Source organism: Canis aureus, chromosome 28, assembly GCF_053574225.1.
Source record: "Canis aureus isolate CA01 chromosome 28, VMU_Caureus_v.1.0, whole genome shotgun sequence".
Classification (NCBI taxonomy): domain Eukaryota; kingdom Metazoa; phylum Chordata; class Mammalia; order Carnivora; family Canidae; genus Canis; species Canis aureus.
Genome location: NC_135638.1, coordinates 34749915 through 34764947, shown reverse-complemented (window position 1 = coordinate 34764947; position 15033 = coordinate 34749915). Strand labels below are relative to the sequence as shown.

General features: G+C 40.2%; 1 long non-coding RNA gene across 1 annotated transcript in view; it reads left to right on the top strand.

Moving 5' to 3' along the window:
• The first annotated feature begins 1552 nt into the window (after positions 1-1552).
• The window catches only part of LOC144300636 (uncharacterized), a 36041-nt gene continuing 22560 nt past the window's right edge, over positions 1553-15033 (top strand). Inside the window, exon 1 of the long non-coding RNA XR_013367408.1 lies at positions 1553-1954. This is a non-coding gene — a long non-coding RNA (uncharacterized LOC144300636). The remainder of the gene's footprint in view (positions 1955-15033) is intronic.

Sequence of the window (15033 nt, the reverse complement as noted above, 5' to 3'; positions counted from 1 at the left end):
TTCCAAGATCAGCATCCTGGAGGATCAGGTTCTGGTGAGAACTGTCTTTCCAGTTGTAGACTGCTGTCTTTCTGTGTTCTCATAGGGCTAAAAGAGAGCTCTGTAGCTCTTTGGGGTTTCTTTTATAAGGACAGTGATCTCATTCATGAGGACTCCACCTGCATGACTTAATTACCTCTCCAAAGTTTCACATTCTCTGAAAGAATGATCAAAACAACCTCCTGGAATGAATGAGTAATTATAGCAAGGAGTCAGGATACAAGGTTATAAACAAAAATCAATCATTTTCCTATATACCACCAATGAACAAGGGAAATTTGAAACGAAAAACACAATTACCACTTACATTAGCACTCAAAAAAATACTGTTTGTAGCACCATGCCATGAGATGAGCCTTGCCATTAATGTTTTATTCTTTATAAATTGATCTAGTTACCGTCACAGGGAAGTTTCAAGAATACCTTTCAAGTTAAACTGAAGTCAAAGGTATATCTTTTTTCTTTACAATAAAAAATCATTAAGAGACTGACCTTAGTATCTGTCAGCCAAAATCCATTCGTCTTTTCTCTCACCTCAAAGTATTACATACTTTTGTGTGTATGTGTACAAAGGACTGGCAAAAATAACGAGCCATTATATGTGTTTACAAGGGAAAGCAAGAAACATGCTGTCTTAGACACAGAAAAGGAAAACTGCCTCTGACTCCCTCCGCAGTTGGGACACGCCTTTAAAATAATTTCCTAGGAAACTGACTTATGCTCTTTCAGCTACACCTACATTTGGTGCAAGGGAACCAACACAGAACAATTTTCCCAGCCACAAGTCACCATGACAACTGCACAATCACACTACTCAGTCCCTCAAAGCTCCTCCTCTTTTTCTCCAGACACCTCCTAGAATATGTCAATAATTTAATAATAGCCAGACTAAGCTCTAAGTCCACAATCCAAAGCCTATTTCTTTTAATCTTCACCTTTAAGAAAGAAAAAAAGAAAGAGTGAAAAAAGAGAAAGAGAGAAAGAAAGGGGGAAGGAAGTACAGGCACTCCACCTGTCTTTGGTGCCTCTGCTGTGGATTTATGAGACATTTTAAGTAGTTTTCATTAAACCTACCAGTTTACAGAATTTTCTCCTCCAAGTAAGCTTCAGCTCCAAGACTTGTTCTTGGTCAAAACAATGTTGAATGAACAAATGAAATAAAAGATGGAAGGATGAACAGTAATCTGTACATCTGAGAGCTCTCCCAAACATAATTTTAGAGGAACTCTAAATGTAAGAATGTTTAAAGTTTTTAAGAAAGAGTTTGACTTGCAGAAGTTCCCTCTGGCTGGGTTGCAGAAAATGTCAGCATTTTGTTAGGTCATAGTAGGTGGCCACCCTGCTGTAAACTTTGTACTTTCAAAAAACTAATCATATAAATTAATTCAGAGTTAAAAGAGCCCTAGGAAAGAGTCATACTAACTAAATGTAGGAAAATCAAATTAGAGTAGAAAACAGTAAATTATCTCGCAGTGACTTCCTGTAACTTAGTTGGTTCTGTTCTACCCCTCCTCCAGTGCTCTCTCCTGCTGACAGGGAGATGACCTCAGGACTGGAGGTGTGCAATTGCCACTTCACTCGGCAAGACCGGTCCAAGGGGACACAGGGGACCAAAGCTGCAGCAATCAGACTGTGTCCCAACATCATGCACACTGGAGCTTCCTTCCTCCCTCGGTCCTGGCTGTTGAGCGGTGAGTCTGTAAGTTCCCGGCAGCTGTGCTCTAAGAAGAAACTGGGAGTTCATTAAGAAGCAGGAAAGTGAGCTGGAGAGAATGCCGTCAATGTTGTCTCCACCTGAAGTGAATTTCAACATTACCACAGCTCCTTCCTGGGATATTGAGTCCAGGACCCGTTATGATGCAAAATAGAATTATGGGGCCTCTTGTTCAAAAGCAGGAAACACGTGTCATTACAGGTACGAAAACAGAACCCGTGTGCTTTTCTTCCGTCTCATTCTGTATCCGTCGCGCTGGTTTTTATTTGACAGTTAATGTCTCACACTCGGGGGACGGGGATCCCTGACTATCCGGGCTCCTGAGCCGAACCTCGGGCCCGGGACCACACCCCCGTCCCCAGTAAAGGAACGCAGACCTGCCAGCCCCGCGGTAACCCCAGGACCCTCAAAGGGCAACTTCCGCGCTAGGACGCGCGGGGCACCGGACGCTCTGCGGGCCGTCGGGCTGTCGGGCTGTCGGGCTGTCGGGCTATCCGCGCGCCTCCACCCCCCCGCCCGCGCGCCTCCACCCCCCCCCCGCCCCCGCCCTGCCCCGCCGCACCCCTCCCCTCCCCTCCTTCCCTCCTCTTCTTCCCTCCCCTCCCCTCCTCTTCTTCCCTCTTACCCCCCACTCCCCTCCCCTCCCCGCCCTTCCCACCCCCCCACCCCGCCCCGCCCTCCACCCCGTCCCGCCCCACCCCGCCCCTCCTCTCCCCTCCCGCCGCCCCGCCCCGCCCCGCCGAGCCCCTCCCCCGCCCCGCCCCTCCTCTCCCCTCCCCCGCCCCGCCCCTCCTCTCCCCTCCCCCCCGCCCCGCCACACGGTCCCGCCGCTGCGGAGGTGGCCTGGCTTGGAGTAAGGCGTTGGGTAAAAAACGGTACACCTACTGAAATTTGGATTTTCGCTCGTTCTGCGCTATATCCCATGCAATATTTGAGACATAGCTGCGCTTAAAAATGATTCATTGTTACCTGAAATTCAGGTATAACTGGGTATCGCGTTTTGTTTTCTGTCTTTTGTTTATTTTCGCTAACCTTGGCAATGCCAGACCCGGGCACCAGGGACTGGAGGAGTGAGCGGTGGAGCACGTCCTGGGGAGGCGGGGTCCTGTGAGGCAGAGCTCCACACCTCTGGCCCAAGCTCCGTTGCAGCACCAGATTTCACTCACAAACACAAATCCAAAGGTAAAATTATTAATATCAGTGGCAACCACCGAGCGTTACACCCGGAGGTCGGGGCCGTCCCGACTGCGACCCCGCGCAAGGGCCTGGGTCACACGCACACACGAAGCCCCCGGAATGAGCCCATCTGGACTCTTTCTAAGTTAGTCTGAGTTGATTTCTGCCACTTGCTCACAAGGGAGTCTGATTAATATACCAAGCTTCATATTTGGAAACCAAAAAGCCAAAATTATGCATTTACAATGACAATGGAACTGGTAAGAGATGTAATTTCATGATGAATTTTGATTCTCCGCTCTAGGGAAAATATTTCTTCCTAAGTCACCTGCAGCAGTACCGTACTCAAGAATTATTGAAAAAGTCCTCCACGTCCTTATTTCTTTTCCGATCTCCATCCAGAATATCACCCTCCTGTCTCAACAATAATAAATGTAATCATTAATTAGACCAAGTTTATTAAATTATATCCATATTACCTCCTGGAGAATTTTTTCATATGATTTAAAACGCTTTCTTCCTAGTCTCATCAGCAACAAATTACCTCTGACGGTGATTTTCCTGTTTTCACTTCACCAGCAAATCCTGAGGGTACACCCTACTTGTGGTTTACATTACTCTTATGCAAACTATAGATTCTGCTAAAATTTCTTCTATGAGGAATTTTCAACTGGAAAGCCTGCCTCCCCTGTAGTTCATTCCTTCCAGGAAAACTGAGAATCAAAAAGGAAAATACTGGGCCGAGATCGTTTGTCAACTCAAACATATACTGTTAAGTGGCAAATTCTGCAATAAGCCAAGGGACTTTTTTCCCGGTTCACTATCCAAGGGAATGGCATTATTGACTATTTAATAATTGCCCTTTCATTGCTTATCTCCATTCTTAAGATGTATTTCCAGACAGCTGAAATCAATATATCTCCTTTAGATTTATAAGGGAGCTCAGTATTGCTGACCCTGGGCCTTGCTGGTCGCATAGTAATAATGATAGAAGAGAGAGACAGGCAAGTGAAGAGGAGGGAAGAACTTTCCAGACTTTTGATTTAATTCTCTGGGGCCTGCTGATGGATATCAAAGTAATAAGAAAATAATGCCATGAGTTCATAAAATTAATAATCCATCTCCACCAAATTCGATAGCTCTATTTTTAAGATTAACAGAATTTGTGAGTAACAGGAAAACAACAGATGTTCTCATTTGGAAGTTCATTAGTGTATCAAATATAACAACTTTTAAAAATTTTACTTGCAAAATGATGATGAAACCATCAATCATAGAAAGATACTAAAATGGCCATGGCTGTGACACCAAAACAGTCGGATGACTTATTAATTTGGAGAAAAAAATATTGTATTCTTTTTAATGTTATTTCTGGAACATTCTTCAGATTTTTATCTGGGAATGCTCACATCATCCACTTCATCATCTTTTGCAAACATTCACTGGTGTGTATTAACGTTGTGTTCCCCTTCCCACCTGGCTAGACCGCTTCATCAATTGACTAACATTTTCCCTAGTTTTTCAGCTGCATTCCACTTAGGAATGGTTAAAAAGGAGCAGAGCAAATTCAGTTTTCTTTAAAAGGAGAGAAAATCCATGTCTTAATCAGCTCTGGCTGGTATAACAAAATACCACAGACTGGACGGTCTGAAAGACAGGCATTTATTTCTCAAAGGCGGGTAAGTCCAAGTTGGAGGCACTGACTCTTACTAGGTTCCTAGGGAGAGCCCTCTGCTGCTGATTTGCAAGTTACCTTCCTGTAACTTAACCTGAGAGAGAGAGGGGTCTTCCTCTTCCTATAAGGACACTAATTCCATCCTGAAGCTCCACCCTCAACACCTCAACTAAACCTAATTACCTCCCAAAGGCCCCACCTCCTAAACCATCACATTGGGGGTTAAGGTGTTGACATGAATTTTGAGCAGACCAAAGCATTCCGTCCCTAATGGCCATAACAACCTGCTGGAACTTGATGGTAAATAAAATGTTCAGGCATAAAATCATAGTGCAGGGGAAATAAAAAGTTTTTAAAGAAATGATTTAAAAATTGATCAACCTGTTCATTAAGATAAATACATTATATTAGAAAATACTAAGAATTATCCAGAATCGGGAAGGTTACCTAATAGAAAACCAATGGCATGTGTAAGAAACAAGGATAGAAGCTCCAGACACTTTACAAATCTTTTCTTCCAAAAATGTTTCTAAAATATTTTTGATTGGATATTCTTCTTCCATTTTGAGTTCCAGTGATTTTGTAACATAATCCCCTATAGTTTAGTGATGGTTTCATTAGAAACCACTCCAATTTGAAGAAAATAAGATCAAAAAGAAGTCCATGGAAATGCAAGTCTAAATGTGAGGGAAAAACTAAACTAAATAATAGGGAGAGTTCTTAAAACTATATGAGCCGCAATATAGTGGAATAAGTGCAAGATACAGGGTTTCCCTGATGATACAGCCTTTGAGGCACCTGGGCAAAGCACTTATATAAAAACGATTTCTCCAAAATTATTCAGTGAATTTCAGCCATCATTCTAATGCATGTCTACTTTGCCATTTGGACCTTGAACACCCTATGCATTATCCAAACCATTAGCTTCAAAAGATGATTGAGCATAAAATCTTCCCATTTCATTCTTCAATAAAAACTGAAATAAAATCTAAAAATTATCATCATGTTGTTTTCCATACCAAAATAACAGTCTTTTCCTTCATACGAGTGGTATTTGGGTCTCTTTCCAATTTTATCTGTATTTTACAACCACTTACAAGAAAGGCAAAGAGGACTTACATAAATGAGTACTTAATCACCCCAGGTCACTACAGATAAGCTTTTAAGATACATTATTCTCATTTCATGTTTCATTTTTTTTTTTTGCACTTAATAAATAGGGAACCCTATTCTTGGCGTGGGGCCTTCACTAAGATTCTAAAAATGAGCGATTTAAAATTTTTTTTCTTCCCTAAGGTTAAAACTGTTTTAATCGAGTATACCAAAATGCTTCACACTCAGTCCCCAGTTTAATACCACAGTATGTCTTCTCAAGACTGTATCTGTCATTTTAAGAATCCTTAATACCAATCAATGTATGAAAAACTGAGAGGGAAGAGAAGAAAGGGGAATGGGGGAAGAAGGTAGTTCTATGTCATTCATTCCATCTTCATTAAAACCCTAAAGGGAAGATATGATTACAATCATTTGCAACTGGTGAAACAAAGACCCATAGAAGTTTAGCAAGTTGGCCAAGACCAGGCAAATAAGCAGCAGAACTCAATGTCACATCCAGGGTTGTCTTATACTAAAACCTATCTTCAGTCTTCTCCACCTTGCTTCCTTCCAAGCACAAGTCATTCACTGGTTAAAAGTTTGGAGAGTTAATTGCATTGACTAATCCATGTGACACTGATTTGTACGGGAGGTGAGGAGGAGGGACGTAATTCTTGACAAAGAGGGAGTTGGGAGTCCAAGGGGGAACCAAATGAGCATCCAAGAAGTGCTTGAGCAGGATGGCTCTTGATAGGGGAAATTGGAAAGGTACTATGGGACTTGGTCTGCCCTAGGAATTGATCCTCCTATAACCTGATCTGAGCTCCCTCAATTAATGCTAAAGACTTATTGCCCCAAGCTTCTTTTTAAGCTCTCCATCCTAGGAGTGTCCAATCCAGGACTACTAAGTCCAAAGAAAACTTGATTACAAGGCAGCCTGGTGGGACATGTTTGTGTCACATAATAGTCTATGTGGTCACATTCTACTGGGGCAAGAGTACCTCTTTCTGTAATGTTCTAAGCACTATACCTTCTGGTAGTTATAGGGCATTGAACCATACCTATATGGTTTCTACCTCAGGCACTCAGTCTAATAGAACATAGAGACAATAGGCACCAAATGCTAAAAAATGCATGGTAGTGAAATTTAACCTGTAGTGACCTGGTGTAAGTGGATGATCTAGGTCAGTCTGTGCTGCATGTTTGCAGAGTGACCCCCACCCAAAGAATCCCACCTCTCAGTGTTTATGGACTTATGTGATACACTCTTTTCACTTGATTCTTGGCCCACCCATATGACTACTTTGAGCAATGGGATGCCAGTATGGTGCAAGCAGAGACAGTGATGCACACTGGAGCCTGTGTTCTTGGGACTCTTTCCCAGATTCTTAGAACTCTGGGGAAGAGAGAAGAACTCAACCATGACTAGTTGTAAATTTCCTACCAACTCCAGCCAAGTGGGGACCAAGTCAAATTTATGTGACTTAGAAAAACTAAAAAATATTAATTTCTTTCATCCCAGCATTGTGAAAAACAATTTATACTTGTCATACTTAACAATCCACTTCCACTTACAAAAAATGTCTAATTCCACAAACTAAGTTGGATGAATCTATGATGTTTTTTTGTAACGAAAATAGTCTGAATAAAACACACTTTCTTGTGAAAATGTTGAACTGCCCCCGCTAATCCTGTGATGACATCAACAATTTTACCAAGAGTTTTATATGACTTCAGGAGGAAAGCCTCTAATTAGCACCCATTCTCCAAAAGCAACTGGAACATTCCTATCGAAGATAGAGGAAGCCTAATGGAAGGAAGGGATATAGACAAGGATATATATGTATACATAGGTTTTGAGGTATTTTTTACACTTACCAACATGTCTCACTTCCAGTGCTTTTCTGGTCCTTGAAGAAAAACTAAACTTATTGTATTTATATGTTTCCATTTTCCTAGGCTTTGGTCTGTGAGCTTACTTCAGGGAAAAGTGACAAGGAATGTCACTATAATTATATATGTGGATATATACATGGTACAACAGCACAACAGACTTTCAAATCAGTATACATAATTCCTATAGCTACCATAACAAGTTACCTCAAACCTGGTGCCTTCAAACAATACAAATTTAATCTCCTACAGTTCTTGAGGTCAGGACCCTGAAATGAGTCTCACAAGGCTAAAGTCAAGGTGTGGGCAGTGCTGGTTCATTCTGGAGGCTCCAGAGAAGAATCTATACCTTGTCTCTTCCTGCTTCTGGAGGCTGTCTGTACTCCTCGGCTCATGACTTTATTGCATCAGCCCAACCTCTGGTCCCATCATCATATTTCCTACTACCCACTTTGGTCTCCTGTCTTCCTCTTATAAAGACCATTCTGATTACATTGGGTCCATTTGGATAACCCCAGATAATCTCTCTATCTCAAAATCCTTAACTTAATTACATCTGCAAAGTCTTTGTTGCCATATTAAGTAAGATATTCATAGGTTCCAGGCATTAGAATGTGGCCTGAAACATTCAGTATACCAGTGCTTCCAAGAGTCTTTCCCTATCCAGTAAACCATTGATACATGGTACCCAGGTTCCATGACCAAAGGAAAATAAAGTCAACCCAAGGATTTCTCATCATTGACCAATGATCTGTCTGTGATGTATTTAAGTAATGAAAATTTTATGCAAATATATTGTACTTTGATCCCCTAGCTCAGCTATTCAAACAATTTCAAAAACTTTCTTCTTAAATCAAAATGAGGGTACCTCGCTGGCTCAGAGCATGTGACTCTTGATCTCAGGGTTGTGAATTCAAGCCCTATGTTGGGTGTAGAGATTAGTTTAGTTAAAATTAAAATCTTTTTTAAGAGATGAAGAGGTGAGAGGTATAAAATGCAGATATCCATAAAATCTAGAATTAGAAGGGACCTCAAAGATCACCTGAGTTACACAGATAGGACAAGAAGCACCTGGTCAACAATGACTCACAATGATGAAGACATTTCAAAGCCCCGAGTCCCTTGATTAGGTGAACTCTACCTGAGGTAACCCGGCAGCTGTCATGCTAGATACTTTTGCAGTTTCCAGAAAGAGAATAGTCAAAAGAGGTTAGGCCTAAATAGGATTTTGTCCTGGTTTTACCGCAGTGATTTTTGTCATCCACGACATCTCCAAATAGGTGAAAACATTCCCCTAAATACTTTTCATTATTATGGGCAGCAATTTCATTTCCATTATGATGAATATTTGCTCAACTACCTTGTCTTGTTAGGAAAAAAATATGACTGCTGAGAATTCAGGGAAACAAACATTTATTTAGGGTTTCTTTGCTACAAGTCTCCACGCCTAGACAGGTTCAATGGGGAATATGAAGATGAATGAGAACCCTCCAGAGGCTAAGTCTTGCAGAAAAGACAAGCCTGGCACACAAGTAAATCTAAGGCAAGGTGTGTACTGGGATCTGTAGTAGAATTACAGATGCTCACAAAGGCAACAGAAAGACTGGGGAGGGAGGAATTAATGATGAGCAGGGGATCCAAGATGTGCCATTGGAAGTGCTGTGTTTGTGCAAGGCCTTAGAGGTAAGAAATATCTTTAAGAGATGAGTACAATTTTAACAGCTGGAAAAGGTACAGCTTTGGAGGGTTCACTAAGATTTTAAACTGCAAAAAATACAGTTTACTTTTAATGACATTAACATTCTTAAGTTATCACCCAATATAGTTCTTATTTAAAGACCAGAATAATAGCTTCCCTTAAAAAAAAATTCTGCTTGCTTAATTGCTAATAATGTACTTGGTAATAGTCTTTGGTTGATTTAAAATAGTGGTTTTCTTTCCTTTTTTCCCCCTTAGAACCTTTGTTTAAATAAAGGTCTATGCAGATGCCAAAAACCTCCGTATGAAACAGCAGAGCCCCTTCCTCAGCTCCTTCCTCACCCTCTCCTCACTGTAGCTTCCTAAGAAGCTTCTCCCAGCACAGTTTGAAAACCATGAATATAAATAAAAACTTACTGCACAGCTAGATGATCAGTTACAAACATTAACATTGCCTTAGATGTAGATAGAAACATCCCCCAGAGCTCACACCCTAATGTGTTTCTAAAAACAGCATGTGTCACAGAAGGTGGCACACGGATGGTGTCACTTGTCTCAGCAAAAAAGGAGCTCTTCCTTGACTGTGCATCTTGCATTATGAGGAGTACTTACATTGCTGAACTGAATTTTGAAAAAATTAGGGTCACAGCATCCTCTCCCAGCACCCAAACTGATCCGCTAGGGTTGGCCTGCATTCACCTATGGAGTCGGCACTTCCCTTTGAGACTCCAATCAGGACGAAGGACCTAGTTAGTTCTGATGGTATATTTAATGAAAGTTCCAGTGAACTGGGAAAGGACATGTAGCCAATGGCCGCCATTAAAAGAAAGTGTGTTTTAAGTAACTCCCAAAGAGTGCACAATAGAATTTCAAGAAGCTTAAGCATGTTTCTTGCCTACAAAAATACTCACCTTGGAAAAAGAAATACCAAGGCTGCCTACTCCGGTGTTTAGGCAAGTGAGGAGAGACCTGAGAAAAGGTGAATCAGTCCCTTTCAGCTCCCCAAAGCTCCACAAGAGCCCTCTGTACCATTGTCAAAAACAGTGGAGCTCTAAGTAACAGTTCATCCCTTCTCTTCCTCCTCTAAAAATATTTCATTTTGCACTGGCTGAGAATTGACAGTGCACATACTTAGTCCCTTAGGTAATACTTCCATCATATTCATTTCTATCAGGTCTTCCTTCAGTTTAATGAGCACGAAGGGCCCACTCACCACTCTTTGTTCCATCTTTGCCCTCTCATTCCTGCCGTCAAATAAGAAGCAGCTCTCTTTTGTTCTTCCTCTTACTTCTTTTCCTTCCTCTTCCCAACCTTCCCTTTCAGTCTCATTTCCTTTTGCTACTTCCAGAATCTTCTCCATTGAATAACTCCATTTCACATCTCCGATCTCTCTCCTATCTATACAGAATTTCTTTAGTCTGTCTTCTTCTTTAAAAAATTCCTTTCAACTTTCACTCCCTCAATTCTGGTCACCCTGCCTAATGGGTGGCACCCTTGCCTTTGCCAATCCTCCCTTTTCCAACATAAAGAAAGTTATTTTGTTTGTTTTTTTTTTCCTCCAATGTATTTCTGAGCCTTTGCAGTCAGATTGTCACTCACGTGACCCCTGAGAAGGCGCTCCCAAATGTTACCAATGACCCCCCCAGTCTCCAGACACACATGTCACACTTGTCTCATGATCCTTGAGCTCTGCATGAGTTGGCTTTGCTTATGTCTTCCTTTTCTCCCTTGGATGTGGAGAAGCTCCAGATTCATGTCTTTCATGAACCATTCTAGGATGTTCTCCTCTTATAGGTGCTAAATAGTGGTCCTACATCACAGTTCATGGTTCCAGGATAATCCAAAAAATAGTATTCCAACCCTTCCAAATACAATATTTCCCCATGGTTCTGATTAGATCATGTGCTATGAACCAGCCCCCCCTGAAGCTTGGGGATAAAGGGAGGAATTAAAGGGATGTCTTCCTTGTTGAAGATTAGATTTGGCCGAGTACTTAGTCCCCTCTCCAGTGCTGTTAAGATATTATTTTTAAAATACTGTATGAAGTATAATTTATTATTAACAGAAGAAGGATTAGTCTGAATAACCTAGCCTACCATTATTGGAAATGAAATTTCACCTAGAACTCTTATCAATTTAAAATTTGCTTTATAATTATTGATTCTTAGTCCATATTTTTCATTATAGACTAATTTGAAGGCAGCAATTGTATTCTCTTGAACTTCGCATTTTTCATAGTACTTGAAATAAAATGTTGTACATATTAAGTCTGCAATAATAGTTTTAATAAAGAATTAACTGGTTTGACCTTTACTCTAATTAGTGCAGACAATGTGAGGAAATTTTTAGATTCTCAACAGCAATAGAAAAGTAAACAATAGCCAAAAATATATCACAGCTCAGACTTTGATTGAAATCAGCCAGCCTCTCCTTAAAGATAGAGAACCTTGGCATTTGGATAAAATATAACTGGCAGTCCTATTATTGATCATGGGGGAAAAATTGCATTTTGAAAAGTGACCACCCCTTCCCACCAACAACCTTTCAAGGCACCCCCTATGCCATGGAGGGTCCTTCCTCCAGGCCAGTTCCCCTCCTCACTCAGTTTTCTAGGGCTGCCATACTAAAGGACCACAAACCAAGTGGTTTAAACACCAGAACTATGTTGTCTCACAGTTCTGGAAGCTAGAAGTCCCAAATCCAAGGATTGCCTCCTTGGGGCTGTGAGGGAGAAATTCGGTTCCCTGTGTCTTCCCAGCTAGTCTTTGCTGGCAATTTCTGGCATTCCGTGGCATGAGAAGTGTCATTTCTGTCTTCATCTTTTCATGTTTTTTTTCCCCTTGTGTGCATGTTTCCAAACTCCCCCTTCTTATCAGGACACTAGTCATTAGGATCCACCTCATCTTAACCAATTATATCTGCAACCACTCTAATTCCAAAAAGGTTCACATTCTGAGGTATTTGAGTACTGAGGTATATTAGTCTGGGTTCTTCAGAGAAATAGAACTAATAAGAAATACATAGGCTGAGATCTAGTCTACCTATCATTATTTTATCATCAAAGGCACCATTTTAATAACGTCATAAATGTCTCTTATTTTCTGTAGAAGTTTCTACATGGGCAGGTATTTGCTCTTCAAATCCTTTTTAGAAAGAAGTGTGCTGGCATTTCTTACTAATCAGCTGCAATTGTGTTTAAGTATTCACCCACTATATTTACAAGTTTGCAGCTGCAGTAAAACCTGCATGCTTTGGGATTTTTCAGATTGCTTCTCATACTAATTATTGTGCAAGACATAAAAGCTGCACCTGGTTTTAGAATTGTAAATATCTTCGTGAATGTGATTTTAAGAACAAGGGAAGAATGAATATATTTGGGCTGAATATATTGGGCTATCACCTAGAGATGAAACCATTACCTCAGATGAAACTGTCCTTAAGACAGGCATCATAATTTCTCTAAGGTTAAAAGACAATAAAGTTCTCTATGCCAGGAAAGGTGTTTCTGTACCACTTTCCATTACTATCTTCTCATAAAGATAGGTGTGGACAGAAGGATGGCAAGGGAGCTCGGATTCCCAGATTTTAGTGTTTCCATCAGCATCTAGCAGGAGCTGCATGATTTAGACACTCTGGGTTTAAATTTCTGGGTCAGAATTTTTTTTACAAATTAGAAATTTGACCTGACTATCCTTATGATTGTACAGGGTCTGTTGGGAAGCATCTAGATTTCATTCAGAGAACCAGAAGCCAAACACTGAAAACAATGGAAGAGAGACAATAATTTTTCTAGACTTTAATCATTAAAATGGAGACATGTATTTATACTCTGCTTTATTTTAGAAATTCCATTACTAATGAGGAAATTGTGCATATATTTCTCTGTCATTGACAGCTTTCACACAGTACAGGCTTACATCTTACATTTTCTTTTGTAATACTGCAGTTAACCATTAAAGTTGAGAAGTGGAGGGTTTAAAACCTTAATGCATTTACAAATGCATTTTCTTATTTATACCCTGAGAGATTTGGAAATTGAAGGCTGAAAAATTCTTATTTTAGGATCCTACTTTTATTTTAGGATTATAAAATTTCCTGTGGTTGCATATATTTGGGTACATTTTTTCACCTTGTTTCAATTACAAGTGTTAAATGAAGGTGAAATTCTGGACCTCCCTTAAGATGGCAAAGACTTTGACTCCTTCTTCAGCACTTTTATGAACATTGTGTTGTAGGGACTTACTCAGCCGACAGCAACCATGAAAATTTTATAATAGCAAGGCCCAGGTGGGTCATTTTTCTGGTAGAAGATCTAAAGAAGAGAGGACAGCTATTTTTGTCACTGATGTGTCAAAGTTACAATTAAGAAGGGTTTTGACAGGACGACCAGGAATGATGGTGAATCTTCAGCTTTCTCACACAGAAAATCATCCCTTAATAGAGATTCAACTCTTCTTCGGTTCTGTTAATGAATTCCTTGGGAAATTTTCTCCAGAATATAGGACTGTTATAGGACCATTTCCATTTCTTATGATAATAGGCTATAGGAAACTTCTACAGAATGAAGGTATAGTCAAGTATCCTCAGTGGTAATTTTGGAATTAAAATTACTTATTCATACTCTTGATCTCAAATGTAATTAGTTATGGATGATCTAAGATTAGGTGTTTGACGAAAATTTCTTATCTGCTTTGAAGATTTCCTGTACATTTCCATTCCTCTTCATGCAGTCAAAGGTGACACGGACGTGTTTTTACACTCCTTGGGTGACAAAGACCCTGACCTTCTTACACATGGTAAAGAAGAACTAAAGGAGCTAGGAAAAAGTCATGGCAAATGAACAAAAACTGTCTTTAGTAGAAAACTATCTTTATGTAGCACCAATTGTCCAGGGAAAGATTCTTAACATTATAATAATGCACTTATGGAACATTTTCTAAGGATTCTGAGCACTGAACAGCATTCTCAGGAATCCATATTGTGTCAAAACCCAGCTTCACCATTTATTTGCTGTGCAACCTTGGGCAGGTTACTTAACATTTTTGTGTCATTCTTTCATCATCAGTTAACGGGGCTATTGATAATCTTGACCTAACAGGGTGTCATGGGCTGATTTATGTCTCAAAAAAATCCATATGTTGAAGTCCTAATTCCCAATACCTCAGAATGTGGTTGTATTCAGAGGTAGGGTCTTTTAAAAAGTGACTAATTTACCATGAGGCCATTAAGGTGAGCCCTAATCCAATTTAACTGGTGTTTTTATATAAAAAGAGGAAATTTGTACACACTGCGGGACATGGGAGATGAGCACACTGATGAAAAGCTGTGTGACGATATAGCAAGAAAGCTGAAATCCACAAGTCAAGGAGAAAATCCTCAGGAGAAACCAATCCTGCCAACACCTTGATCTTGAACCTGTCCTCTAAGACTATGAGAAAAAAAGATCTCTGTTGTTTAAGTCACCCGGTCCCCAGCATTTTGTTACAACAGCCACAGCAAACTAATATATAGGTTATCATAAGGATGAATAAAGGTTCATGAGTTTCACTATTATTTAGTTTGTAGGATCTGTTATCTTACTTTCCACTTATATCTTCTAAATCTGTCATGAACATGGAGTAAAAATCTATAGATTAAATTATTCTACTCTATCAATACTCAAGTATGCTTTTGCAAGTATTTATCATGCCTGAGCTTCAGTTTCCATGTCCATAAAATGGGGAGACTGCGTTTTGTAATCTCT